General features: G+C 39.2%; 1 long non-coding RNA gene across 2 annotated transcripts; it reads right to left on the minus strand.

The window, feature by feature from the left end:
* Positions 1–542: 542 nt before the first annotated feature.
* On the minus strand, positions 543–12,981 carry LOC142164281 (uncharacterized). 2 transcript variants are annotated; one of them, XR_012695014.1, is made up of 3 exons: positions 12,446–12,981; positions 11,531–11,648; positions 543–2,879 (listed from the first exon to the last, which is right to left on the minus strand). It is a non-coding gene; the product is annotated as an uncharacterized LOC142164281 (long non-coding RNA). The 2 variants fall into 2 exon arrangements; XR_012695013.1 differs by lacking the exon at positions 543–2,879 and adding an exon at positions 7,246–7,516.
* Between the last annotated feature and the right edge of the window lie 1,806 nt (positions 12,982–14,787).

Below are 14,787 nucleotides of genomic sequence, written 5' to 3' on the forward strand. Positions count from 1 at the left end.
ATTTTCTAAAGTATGAATACTTAACTAAAATTAATCTATAGTAACAAATTAAGAGATTAAAGAAAATAACGACAAGCTTAAAAACGAATTCAATGTGGGTGAATATTCAAGAGATATGGGTTAGCTAACAATCCCGTTGAGTTTTTCACTTAAATCGTCTAATTAATTTATCTGGTTTATTGATTGACATGGTTAATATTGCTCGTAGCCTTCTCCCGAAGTACAACTCGCCTATTCAAGCTAATTCAACGCCTATATTCCTATGGAATTAGAATTAACAAGAACGCATTAATAATTTCTGTATAGTAACCAAGCAAGGCGATTAGGTATATTCATATCCTAATCGCAAATCCGCTCCCCCTCAGAGTTAAGATCTTGCTCTACTCAATCTTATATGCAATCTAGAATTTTCTCTCCCGAGTTCAATCCTAGATTCGTAGATAGTATTCAATTGATGATCAAGCAATCAAATAATTAAGCGCAAGATTGAATAAATAAACCAATATGATAAACTAATAAGAACAATTCAAGCTTCAAACTACAATGTTCATGTAGCACCCAAAACTCTAGAACTAATAAACTATGAGATTAAAGGAAAAGAAGAGAAGAAAAACTAGTTAGAAGCCCCCTCCAAGCTTGATGTTCTTGCCTCCGGTCGCAAAACTTCCCCTCCAAGTGGCATTTTTAGGTCCATTTATATGTGTAGGAAAAGACCTAAATGTGTAGGCCAAGTCCTAGTCAAACCTGAAAATAAATTAAATCTTCAAAACTCGGATTGGACCTGGCCCCAGGCATGGCGTCTCCAGCCTAACGCCAGCTTCAGCCTGGCCTTTGCCTTGCAACGCCAGCTTCAACCTGGCCTTTGCCTTGCAACGCCAGCCTAAAGCCAGCTTCAAACCTGGCGTCGCTAGGTTCTCTTATTCACTGCTCCCGCGCACGCTTTTGACTTGTAGTTCTCCTTTTTCTTCTACTTTCATCTCCAATTCACCTACATATAAAATGGACCCTATTACATGCAAATAAGGTGTACTTTATCATTAAAGCGTATAAAAATGCAAGGCGAATAATGTGCTAAACCATGAATTATAGCCACACATCAATACTCCACACTTGAATATTGCTCGTCCTCGAGCAATCAAACTATACTTATAGACACAACCTATTAAGCAATTCCCTTAACTCATTATACCAAGAATCTTGAAAATAGACTAAGCATAAGGGTGTAACATCTTCACCTCAAGATTTGACTCACAAGTACCATGCATTATTTCACAATTCACTCACTTACTCTAACATAGAGGTCAATGACATTACCTTTCCTTCATTAATCAAGTGCCCTCACATAACAAAAGAGAGTAGTTCCACACACAATAAAATTTTAAAAACAATTAGGAACTCAAGTTAGAAAGAATTCACTCACTCTCAGAAATAACATTCATATGCTACAAAAGATGTACCATCGGCTTTCCCGTAGTGTAATACTCGACTAATCGAGCTCATTCAATCTAAGATCAAGTAGGACTTTCATTGGTTGTAATGTAGGTTGTGGGTCGGGTAGGATATATTTGGATATAAGAGTGACTACACCTCCCTAAGCACTTTAATACATACACTTTAACATTTAACCCCACACTCATGTCAAACTATAACTCCACCTTCACATCCATGTATATTAACTCCATACTTCTTTAAGCACAATTACATCAAGAGTTACCACTATTAAGGAATATTTTTCACAACAATACAACTTTTTTTTCTTTTCTTTCCTTTTCAATTCAAGTGGCTTTTCTTATTTTATTTTTTTTTAAAACAGTGTACCTTTCTCCTTATTTCATTAGTTCCACTCAAAAGCCAAACCAACCACCCCACACTTTAACTTTTACAAAGTTCATAATAATTCAAGTGCTCATGAGAGGTGAAAAGGTTCAAATAGATGGTTAATTCAAATAAATGGGTAAGGCTTGTAATGTGGTTGCCAAAGAAACAAGATTACAGGCTCAGAGGGGTTAACTACGATATATAACAATAAGGCGGGTAAATTATAAAACTGGTTCAACAAAGAAACGCCTATATCACTTCCAAGACAGAACAAAACTACTATTTCGCTTTGCAAATACATGGGGCAAGTTCTAGACATCAAATGCAATGCACAGAATTACACACAAACCTCACACACACATGGCACATAACTCACTCAGGATTGGACTCATCAAGACATTCTAGTCAAAGCAGTTAAGCAAAGTTAAGATCATACGATTTAAGCTACTTATACAAGAGTCAAAAACTGAGTCTAAGCGTCACAACTAAAGTACTCACTATTCTCAAGGAATAACAAAGTCAAGAGATATTGCTGCAATTTAATTCATCTCACATTGGCTCCTACTCCTAAAAAAAATGAAACTAACTACACCCGGTTCAAATAAAACCATTGGAAAAGAATCGCGCACAAAGAAAAACCAAGGGGAAATTATTACACTACCTAACAAAAGAAAATCTTTTTATTTTTTTTCTTTCAACTTAAATCCCTCAAGAAACATGTCAAATGAGATCCATCGTCGGGAGAAATCAAATTTTTCTATTTTTTTCGTTTTTTTTTCAATTTTTCAATTTGTTTTTTTTTTTAAATCCACTACTAATTATCTAGAGAATTCTCCCACCCCACACTTAAAAAAGTGCAGTGTCCCCAATGCACAAATAATCAAAATAATAACGAGGGTGGACAAGAAACTCCCTGAAATACCAAAGGCCGAAGCAATAGCGGCTCACGGGTACTCAGACTTCCCCAGGTACGGTCCTTTGTGTGGCACCCCAGACTTAGTTCTCACCATCTAACTCATTCTTGCACTCTTCCAATGGAATTGCCTCTTATGTTTATCATCCTACAAAACAAAAACAAATACTATAACAATAATAAGAAAGAAAAGAAACAGAAATAAACGAAAGCAATAAAGATGGGTTGCCTCCCAACAAGCGCATGTTTAACGTCGCGGCACGGCGCCACCACTTTCACCACTTTTCCTTCCACTTTAAGGATATGAATTGCGCCCCCAATTTTGCATCAATTTTTCTATCACGTTCCTGGGGCGGTGGTGTAAAAATAAAGGAACCAAGCAATAGGTATCGCATCTTGCACTTCTTAGCCTTTAAGTGAGGGATGTCATTTTGTCTCCTTGGTATGACAAATTTCAGGATATAAGCACTTTGTTCCTCATATATTGACTCCTCCATATGCTCAATTGGATCAATTCCCATGTCACCAACAAAACACAATGTTGAAAAGTGTTTAGAATGAGGTCCAATACGCTCCAACTCCAAAATTACATTATTTTTTACATCCACTATTTTGCACTCTTCATCAACCTTGACATCATTAATAATATTTTGGTCGAATAGTTGGAATTCCTCTTTCCGCTCCACATGCTGGCCAGTATCTACAAAAATTGATTGTAGGGCATCAGACACCTCAACCTTTTTATTAAATTGAGCCTGCATGTCATGGATATCTAAGCCAAATTGGTCTATCTCTTGCCTAAGCTCAGTTCTTTCGTCTATCAGCTGTTCTGCCATATTTGAAAAACCATTACGTAGAACCCCATAAAAGTTTACCAGTTGAGCTTGTTCTTCTAGCCAAGATTGGCTCACGATATCTTCTTCTTCAAAGTAATCTTCTTGTGGGAACTCGCTTTCTTCGTCGAGTTGAGGTTTTTCTTGGAAATTGGCCATTAATTCGTCCATTCTAGCCTGGAGTCTTTTGATCGCTAAGGCATCAAGAACTTGTTGCTCGGTTACTTGGTTTATCATGTCCATAATAGCCTTTTGATTTTCATCTTGTTGCTCGGCTACTTGCCTCATTATGTCCATAATACGAGCATCATGTTCCATATCCTCCACTTCATTGCTCCTATCAAACTCATAAATATTATTAGAAATATTATATTAAGAGCTCTGAGACGGATAATAAGAATTAGGACAACCATCCCAATGGGCACCTTGACAACCACACATATTACAAATATTATACACATAAGATTGACATGCACAATTTTGCCACAAGTGTGGTCCTCCACAATATGGACCAGGATCACCATAATAAGAATAACCAGTATTCGACCAATTATCATTCCAAGATGTCATGTCAACAAAGATAATAAAATATTAAATTAAGATAAAAATAAAAAAATAAAAACTTGAATAGACAAAAAGTAAAAATCCAATCTAGTAGAATAGTTAATTTCTAAGTCCTCGTGAATGGCGCCAAAAACTTGTTGCTCCCAAACGCACACGCAAGTATACGTGGTCGAAAAGTAATATAGGATTGTAAGTCCAGATATCATACCCACAGGAACTTGTGATTAACTATTTACTAAATTAAAATAAGACAATTAATCTATTCAAGCGATTTTCTAAAGTATGAATACTTAACTAAAATTAATCTATAGTAACAAATTAAGAGATTAAAGAAAATAACGACAAGCTTAAAGACGAATTCAATGTAGGTGAATATTCTAGAGCTATGGGTTAGCTAACAATCCCGTTGAGTTTTTCACTTAAATCGTCTAATTAATTTATCTGGTTTATTGGTTGACAGGGTTAATATTGCTCGTAGCCTTCTCCCGAAGTACAACTCGCCTATTCAAGCTAATCTAATGCCTATATTCCTATGGAATTAAAATTAACAAGAACGCATTAATAATTCCTGTATAGTAACCAAGCAAGGCGATTAGGTATATTCCTATCCTAACTACAAATCTGCCTCCCCCCCTAGAGTTAAGATCTTGCTCTACTCAATCTTATATGCAATCTAGAATTCCCTCTCCCGAGTTCAATCCTAGATTCGTAGATAGTATTCAATTGGTGATCAAGCAATCAAATAATTAAGCGCAAGATTGAATAAATAAACCAATATGATAAACTAATAAGAAAAATTCAAACTACAATGTTCATGTAACACCCAAAACTCTAGAACTAATAAACTATGAGATTAAAGGAAAATAAGAGAAGAAAAACTAGTTAGAAGCCTCCTCCAAGCGTGATGTTCTTGCCTCCGGTCGCCAAAAACTCCCCATCCAAGTGGCATTTTTAGGTCCATTTATATGTGTAGGAAAAGACCTAAACATGTAGGCCAAGTCCTAGTCAAACCCGGAAACAAATTAAGTCTTTAAAACTCGGATTGGACCTGGCCCCAGGCCTGGCATCGCCAGCCTAACGCCAGCTCCAGCCTGGCCTTTGCCTTGCAACGCCAGCCTAACGCCAGTTTCAGCCTGGCCTTTGCCTTGCAACGCCAGCCTAAAGCCAGCTTCAAACCGGGCGTCGCCAGATTCTCTCATTCACTGCTCCCGCGCACGCTTTTGACTTGTAGGTCTCCTTTTTCTTCTATTTCATCTCCAATTCACCTACACATAAAATGGACCCTATTACACGAAAATAAGGTGTACTTTATCATTAAAGCGTATAAAAATACAAGGCGAATAATGTGCTAAACAATCAATTATAGCCACACATCAACCACGTGATCTAATCATAGAAGGTAGGCTCCCCCACTTAGCTTTAAGCCACAATCACATAAATCCAAAACCTACAATGACTTATCCTCCTCAGTTACCATGAACTCGCACCGTTGCTCACCCAAATTTCTCATAAGTTCTTGTTGCCCTAATCATAACACATCCCGAATTATCAGCCATAATCGCACACTCGATCTCTTGACAGTCGTACTTAAGCGATCCAAGCCACATTGCAGTACATGCATCCCATTGGATAGAAGGCAGAACTCTTTATTGGAACTTCAACAGGAGTCATGCAACCCCTAACCTTCTCACAGGATATAGCCCACATGTGTAACCTCATACCGAAATCCTTGAACGACATAGCCATAACTATATCCATTATGAAATAAGTGATTCTCCTAGGTCCACACTCATCCACCAACTGCAAGAGTCTGTTCATCCCATTAGCATCAATTGAAGTTCCAATAATACGTTCCAAAACTCAAAGTCATGTTGCATCCCAAAATGATAATAAAGCTTACACATCCTTCTACATTCCAAGCAAACGTTTCCCGTCACATTCAAACTTCCTAAGTAAACTACTCGATCTATGCCTCTCGTACTTGACTTTCGAATAACTCATCTACCGCGAGAGATAACCCTTTATGCCCTTCCTCATCCTTCGCTACTAAAATACAGCCTCAAATCATAATACATCTTTGTAGCCTCCGAACTAATGAATTTCCACCAACTCTAAGCCTCCATAAAGATCATCTTTCTCAAGCCATCAACACTAGAAACACCGATTCGACCCTGAAGCTGCCACACATCGCCATCTCTAATACCCGCTTCTTAGGTACCATTTCACAGCACCCCACCCCGAAGGCAAACCAATGAAGACCATCACACCGATGAGACTAAATGAGTTCAAACAAAAACTACAACACCACATCTCAAACAAGAATTCCACCAAGTCCAAAAATATCCAATCTCGTTACTCCATCAACCAAAGCCCGAACATCCATAGTCTGATTGCCTCTCCTCTGCTGGAATTAAATGTTGAATCTCTAAACCATGAACCAAGAAATCCTCCCCTTGGGACATTCACTACCGCGGCACATAAATAAGCACCCTACCATTCACACCAGCACTATGCGATAACAATGCATGAATATCATAATACACTATGCATAGCCTCAAAACCATAGGCAACTCTAACACTTGGCTGAAATGACAGAACACCCATCCACAAGGCGATGATAATAGTCTGCCAAAATACGCAGGGAAAAATATCTTACACCACATCTGCAGCACCGGTACAACTCCTTGATGCTCAATTGATAACAGGCGCTCAACATGGTATAAGAATGAGTAGAAAGGAAATGAATACATAAGCTTCAATGAAATCAAACCGCATGATGAGGAATAAATAAGGGAAGTTCTCCTAACAACCATGTAGCCTCTCGAAGATAAATATGGATATCTCCGTACCGATCCGCAAGACTCTACCAGACTTGCTCATGACTCGTGGGACCTAAGTTAACCTAGCGCTCTAATACCAAACTGTCACGACCCAAATCTCATAATAGATCATGATGGCGCCCAACTATGCTGCTAGGCAAGCCAACGCGTGAACCTCCACTTAACTATCAATTTTAATATTTTAAAAACAAGAATTTTATTTAATAAATAAAATAAAATCTAGCACTCATAGAAACCTGTGCTTTTCTTTACCAAATTTTTGAATATAAATAAATCATAAAGTGAAGTAATAATAATAACGTGAAATAAAACAATGATCCACTCGGAACCCCCAAAGCTCGGTGTCACATGAGCATGAGCATCTACTAGATCAATACAACACTGCCATAACATCTGTCTGGAATATAAAATAGACAAGATATAATAACTGAATAAGATGGAGACTTCGTGTACTGCGAATCGTAGCATAGAATATAGCTCACTATAAAATCCCCTCAGTAGCTGCGCCAATGTGCCAATATGACCACCTAATGTAAATGCCTCAGTACCTACACATTCAATACAGAAGTGTAGAATGAGTACATAAATCAACGCGTACCCAGTAAGTATCTAGCCTAACCCCGAAGAGGTAGTGACGAGGGGTCGACATTGACACTTACTAGTGGTCCAATAAATCAAATATAATAAGGTAGACAAGTATGAAACATGGTAAGTAAACAGTGATAACATATATAGGCAAATAATACGGGCTAAAACTGAATAGTGAACACAAAGTCCTCAATTATCGGATACCTTCTCAAAGGGAATACGTGATAGTCAATACCAAATCAACGGTCACATATCAAATAAGGGACTCATGAGTCATTGGACTCCTTATCAAGTATTTCGCACGATTATGCCGAGACGAGCGGCCTAATCCCATAAAAGTATTTCATAGAACTACTGATGAGAACGGACTGATCCCATAAGAGTGTGATACATAATCCTATCGAGGCAAACGGCCTGTCAAATAAGAATATGAAACATGATACTACTGAGGCGAATGTCCCGATCCCATAAGAATATGTTACTCTACCAAGGCGAACGACCCGATCCCATAAGAGTGTGTTACGTGATACAGCCGAGCCGAACGGACCGATCCCATAAGAATATGTTACTCTGCTGAGGCGAATGGCCCGATCCCATAAGAGTGTGTTACATTATACCGCCGAAGTGAACGGCCCGATCCCATAAGAGTATTGTCGGGGCGTTCAGCCCGATCCCATTAGAATATGAAATTTTGACGGGTCACTGACCTCACTCACGAATATACGTGTGAGTTATAAAATTCAAGAAAAACTATCGGACGAATACGCACAACATGAAAGAAATTCATAAAGGAACAATCACGGCTAATCAAGTAGCTCGTCAAGTATCTAAAATGTCAAGTCTGATACTGTACGCGAGTCTAGTCACAGACTTAATGTAAATTAAAGCATTTAAACATGCAAGAATAACTCAAATGTATGATTAAAGCATGGCGGGAGTCTAAGTCTACCCGGACATAATCAGGAATTCTAGCATACGCACGGACACTCGTCACCTCATACGTGCGTAGATCCCATAACATGTACCACATAATAAATATAACACCTACGGGAAAATTTTCCCCTCACAAGGTTACACGGGAGACTTCCTCGCTCCGAAATCTGATAACCGACTCTAACGCCTCTCTAACTCCTCAAATAGATGCCAAAAGATATGAAACTAATCAAATAACATGAAAACCAATCAAAATATACTCCAACACTCATAATTTAACAATTTATAACAATTTTCAACTCTACTGGAAAAGTCAACAGAGTCAACCCCCGAGCCCACGTGTCGGATTCCAAAAGTTATTGAAAATAAATATTACCCATAATCTATATAGTCTATATCGAGAAAATCATCCAATTTAGTCCATGAATCGACCCTCAAATCAAGGATTTACAATTTCTCAACTTTGAGGCGCAAAATCCCAATTTCTACAATCCAAATACGGATAAAAATAAAACCCAACGGAACTAATCATGGAGAAACATCAAAATAAAGGTTATATATTTATCCCCTTGTTGGGACGAAAACAACGCCGCAAAAAGTACCTCAAACGGAGCTCTAGAACTCAAGATATGTTCAAAATACTAAAATTCTCGGTCTGCCCATTTAAAACACTGCCTAGCTGATTTTTGTTCTTCGCCTTCGCGGGACACCTTCGAGTTTGCGAAGAGAAATTTTTTACGTTGACCGGTCAAATAGAATTCCTTCTTCACATTCGCGGAACCACTCTCGCGTTCGCAAAGAATAAAAGTTCGCACCAGAAACCAACAATATTTGCTGATACATAAATGGGCACAACTCTCTCATACGACCTCGGAATTCGACGATTATCACTGCTATGATTCCGTAATTACGATACGGATCTAATGGCTCAATCTAATCACAAGTCAAAGGCCATTTTCTCAATATAGTACCCTTTATGCCCGAAGAAACAACGTCAAAATATCAAATAAGAGCGCGACACAACCCAAACACGCCTGAAACACACCCGAGGCCCCCGGGACCCCACCCAACCGTACCAACGCATCCTAAAATATGATATAAACTTCGTTGAAGTCTCAAATCATTTCAAACAATATCAAAACTACGAATCGACGATAAAATTATTCTCTCAACTTTCTAACATTTAAACTTCAACGAACGCGTCTGAACCATATCTCAACATTTCGGAATGATGCCAAACTTTATGTACAAGTCACAAATCATAATACGAACCTAATTCAAAGGCTCAAAATCCAAAACGGACATCGATAATATCAAAGTCATATTCAACCCAAACTAAGGAAATTTTAAAAACCATCAAAATGTCAACTTTTTTTCACAATAAGCGTTGAAATACTCCCGGACTACCCGATACTCAACCTGAATATACGTCCAAGTCTGAAATCATCATATGAACCTATTGTAACCTTCAAATCCAGATTCTGAGATTGTTTACTCATAAGTCAAACCTTGGTCAACTCTTCCAACTTAAAGCTTTCGAATTGAGAATTTTCCTTCCGAATCAACTCTGAACTTCCCGAAATTCAATTTCGACTACGCGTACAAGTCATAAAATATGAAGTGAAGCTACTCAAGGTCTCAAACCGCCGAACGACATGCTAGAGCTCAAAACAACCGATCGGGTCGTTACAACACGCTGAAACCTTTGCATTTCATGATCGCTGCCCTAATACCATGTTACCAAGCTCAATAAGCTATTGATTGATCAGCAATGAAGGTCTCAAAGTCTTGCCATGCAATCCATAAATCAACACAGTCGGTAGCTAAGTAGAAGTAGAGAGAAGATACAGTCGAAAAGAGAAAAAATATTTTTATTAGTTAGTCAAATACAACGTGTGCATCCTTATATATCTCATTGTGCACTAATAACCTTCTAACTAACTACTAACAGACTAACTCCCTCTAGTTTCTACTTATTGCAAATTGACCCCTCACTAACTCTTTTGTTTATTATGTTAACTATCACAACACATATTGTTAGTTTATCTGAACATGCTATTATTTGTTTCTTTTTTTCTGGATTGTACCTTATTATTGGAATTGGGAAAGTAACCTTACAATCTTTAATTACAAAGAAGATCTTAGTACACACTTCAATTAAGAACAATACAAAGAACCAGCAAAATTCCAAGGCAGTAAAAGAGAACAAATAACGAATTCTCTTCTCTAACAGGCACAAGCATGCTAGGATCATTATAATAGTCCTCATGTACAAACGCATAGGTAGAAACTGGCAATGAATGAATGTAACGGAACTGCTCGGTTTGCCCGACTATGTTGTATGGGGCGGAATGTTGGCCTGTCAAGAAATCCTATGTCCAGAAGATGAAAGTAGAGGAAATGAGAATGCGGAGATGAATGTGTGGGCGTACTAGGAGAGATAAGATTAGGAAAGAAATATTCGGGAGGGGATAGAGTGGCCTCCGTGGAGGACAAAATGCGGGAAGCGATACTGAGATGGTACGGGCACGGGAAGAGTGCATAGATACTCCGGAAAGGAGGTGTGAGAGGTTGGCCACGGTGGAGTTGAGGAGAGGTAGATGTAGGAAGTATTGGAGAAAGGTGATTAGGCAAGACATGGCGCAACTTCAGCTTACGGAGAACATGACCCATGATAGAAGGGTGCGGAGGTCGAGGATTAAGGTAGAGGATTAGTATGTAGTCGTGTGGGTCTTTGTTTCTTGCCCGCGGTAGTAGGATTAGTCTTGTATTTTCATATTTTCTTATCGGTAGATTGTTTTTATACATGTTATTTCTATCGCTTTGGTAGTTTTATCATTTTATCTTGTTGTTTCTGCTGCTTTGCCATCTAACCCTGAGTCGAGGATCTATCGGAAACATACCTCTCTACCTCCAAAGGGTAAGGGCAAGGTCTGCACGCACACTACCTTCCCCATATCCCACTTTGTGGAATACACCGAATTGTTGTTGTTGTAGGTACTTATTAAAAGGAATCAGTCAAGGAATATACATAAACATACCTATTGGCAATGTAGGTGCACTCATAGTGGTACTGGAAGTTAACGACATCTCTTTGAAAAAGTTCCGAGTCTCCCTGACATTATTTCCCATATTTCCACCTCCTCCATCAGTCGAAAGCTGTGATTTTGCACAACATTAGCCAGTTCTCTTAATACCCAAGAGTTGCCAGATTGTACCAGTAGGTCTACCATGAAAGCTCAAGTTCAGGTAAAACACAGAGCGCGAGATTCTTAAACATAGATGGAATTATCTGTCATTATGAAAAGCAAGCACATGCCGAAATTTCACACCATCTAGGCTAATCGAGGCAAATCAACTTTTTTTTTCTCCACTCGCCTTTCCCATTTCATTGAGAAAGAGAGAACCAAAATAGCAAAGAAAGCACATAAGACACATCTAGGATCCAGTAATCAACGTCAGAATTCAGATTAAACAATTTTGACACAAATGGTCACTTATATCCGATCAATCTTCATTTTTTGCCCATAAAGAAATGGCAAGTCGAGAATACAACAACAGTTTCAGTTCCATTCGCAGAAGCCATCTATACATTACAATGGTCACTTGTATCTTTTTAACCCTTAGTGTCGTATTTCTATCTTAACTACATCCACCATGAAAATTTAATTCAATTTTAAAAATTAAGGTATAAAAAATAATTAGCATACAACAACACAACAGAAGTAAGTCAAGCTAGCTAGTTGGAGTCAGCATATGAATCCATTTATTGGGCATGTAATTATCACAACAATATGCAGAAGACTTACAATTACAACATAGCAGAAAAATGGTAGTTCAATCAATCAAATTAAGACACAAATATTTGTTATCTTTAGTGAAGATCATTAATTGAAATTACATCACATGTTTAAAACCACACGTTAAAGGAGTATTTTCGGTAATAAAGCACAAACCTGGGGCTCAGGGCTAGAATTCGTCTGTGTCTGGGTCAAACCAAGTTTCGATATTTCTAACGTATCTGCACCAAGAGCGCCGTACTTTTCCCCTTTCATTACCGGAGCGTACATCACAGAAGACCGAGAATCAATTGACGCCTTGATAACGTTAGTTTTTGACGGAAAAACTCGCCCAACGGCCGGCAATAAATGTTGTGACGCCCTAGTTTTTAACGGAAAAGCTCGCCATAAAAGTTGTGACGCCTTAGTTTTAAACGGAAAAGCTCGCCGTACGGCCGGCAGTGGCAATAAAGGTTTGGAGGAGGTACGGATATCCATAGGCATGATTTGAAACACAGAGTGAGACATTTTTTTTGCTGTTGTGATCAAATTCAAACCTAAGGGGTGTTTGTTTTTGCAGCAATCAGTTTTCAGAAAGAAGGAACTTGGTTGGTAAAAACTTGGTGGCTGAAGCGATTTGGCTCCTAGTGGGACTTTGATTTGATGCCGTGTCCAAACTCAATGTGATGACCTGTAATACAATTGAACAAATATTTGAAGGCTCAACCGACGATATGTTTATATATATATATATATATATATATATATATATATATATATATATATATATATATATATATATATATATATATACACACTATAACATTATTAAAGGCACATATATGGCAAGTCATGCATATATATATATACACTATAACATTATTAAAGGCACATATATGGCAAGTCATGCATGTAATTAGAGATGTCAACAGTCAACGGTTCGGTTCGGCCAGTCATTTTATAAAATTTGTACCATACTAATTTTTCGATTATGTTAAAGAGGAGGAAAATGTCTACTCGAGGAAGACCGAGAATCAGGTGGGGAGCCTTAACTAAAGATAAAGCCCAAGAGTTGGAGGGGCGATTGTTTGCTATGGGAGCTTGGAGGATCAGTGGTGACACGAGTACTATGTGGTGAGCGACAACAGACTATATTAGGGAGGCTGCGAGAGAGGTGTTAGGGGTCTCAACGGGCGTCTCTGGTAGGCACAAATGAGACTGGCGGTGGAATGAAGTGGTCCAAGGTAAAGTGGAAGTGAAGCAGGCGGCGTACCTGAAGTTAGTGGGGAGCATAGGTGAGGAGGAGAGGCGAGCGTGCATGGAGAGGTATATTCAGTTAGGAAGGAGGCTAAGCTGGCGGTCACAGAGGCTAAGACTGCGACTTATGGTCGTATGTGCGAGGAATTGGGGAAAAAGGGTGGGGAGAAGAAGTTATTCCGGCTGGCCAAGTTGAGAGAGAGGAAGGCTCGGGATTTGGACCAAGTGAGATGCATCAAGGACGAAGATGGTAGAGTATTGTTGGAAGATGCCCAGATTAAAAGGAGATGACACACTTACTTTCATAAACTTCTAAATGAAGAAGGGAATCGGGATATTGTGCTAGGTGAATTGGAGCATTCCGAGAGTCACCGCGACTTTGGGTACTGCAGGCGTATTGAGGTTGAGGAGGTCGCGGGAGCTATGCATAAGATGAGTAGGGGCAGAGCGACGGGGCCAGACGAGATTCCAGTGGAATTTTGGAAGTGTGGGGAGAGCAGGTTTGGAGTGGTTGACTAGGTTGTTTAATGTTATTTTTAAGGCGAAGAGGATGCCGGATGAGTGGAGGTGGAGTACGGTGGTTCCATTGTATAAGAACAAAGGTGATATCCAGAGTTGTAAAAATTATAGGGGTATCAAATTACTGAGTCATACCATGAAAGTGTGGGAGAGGGTGGTTGAAGCAAGGGTGAGGATGACAGTGTCTGTATCCGATAACTAGTTCGGGTTCATGCCGGGTCATTCGACTACAGAAGCTATATACCTTGTTAGAAGGTTGGTGGAACTGTACATAGAGAGGAAGATGGATCTGCACATGGTGTTTATTGACCAAGAGAAAGCGTATGATAAGGTTCCTAGAGAAGTTCTCTGGAGATGCCTGGAGGCAAAAGGTGTGTCGGTTCCCTACATTATGGCGATTAAGGACATGTATGATGGGGCTAAGACTAGGGTTAGGATAGTAGGAGGCGACTCTGAGCATTTTTTCGGTTGTAATGAGGTTACACCAAGGTTCTGCGCTCAGTCCGTTCTTATTCGCCCCGGTGATGGACGCGTTAACACACCATATTCAAGGGGATGTGCCATGGTGCATGCTATTCGCCGATGACATAGTTTTAATTGATGAGTCGCGAGCCGGTGTTAACGAGAGCTGGAGGTTTGGAGACAGTCTCTTGAGTCTAAGGGTTTCAAGCTGAGCAGGACGAAGACGGAATACCTGAAGTGTAAGTTCAGCGCTGAGCCAGGGAAAATGGGCATGGATGTGA

The sequence above is a fragment of the Nicotiana tabacum genome, chromosome 9 (genome assembly GCF_000715075.1).
Source record: "Nicotiana tabacum cultivar K326 chromosome 9, ASM71507v2, whole genome shotgun sequence".
NCBI lineage: Eukaryota > Viridiplantae > Streptophyta > Magnoliopsida > Solanales > Solanaceae > Nicotiana > Nicotiana tabacum.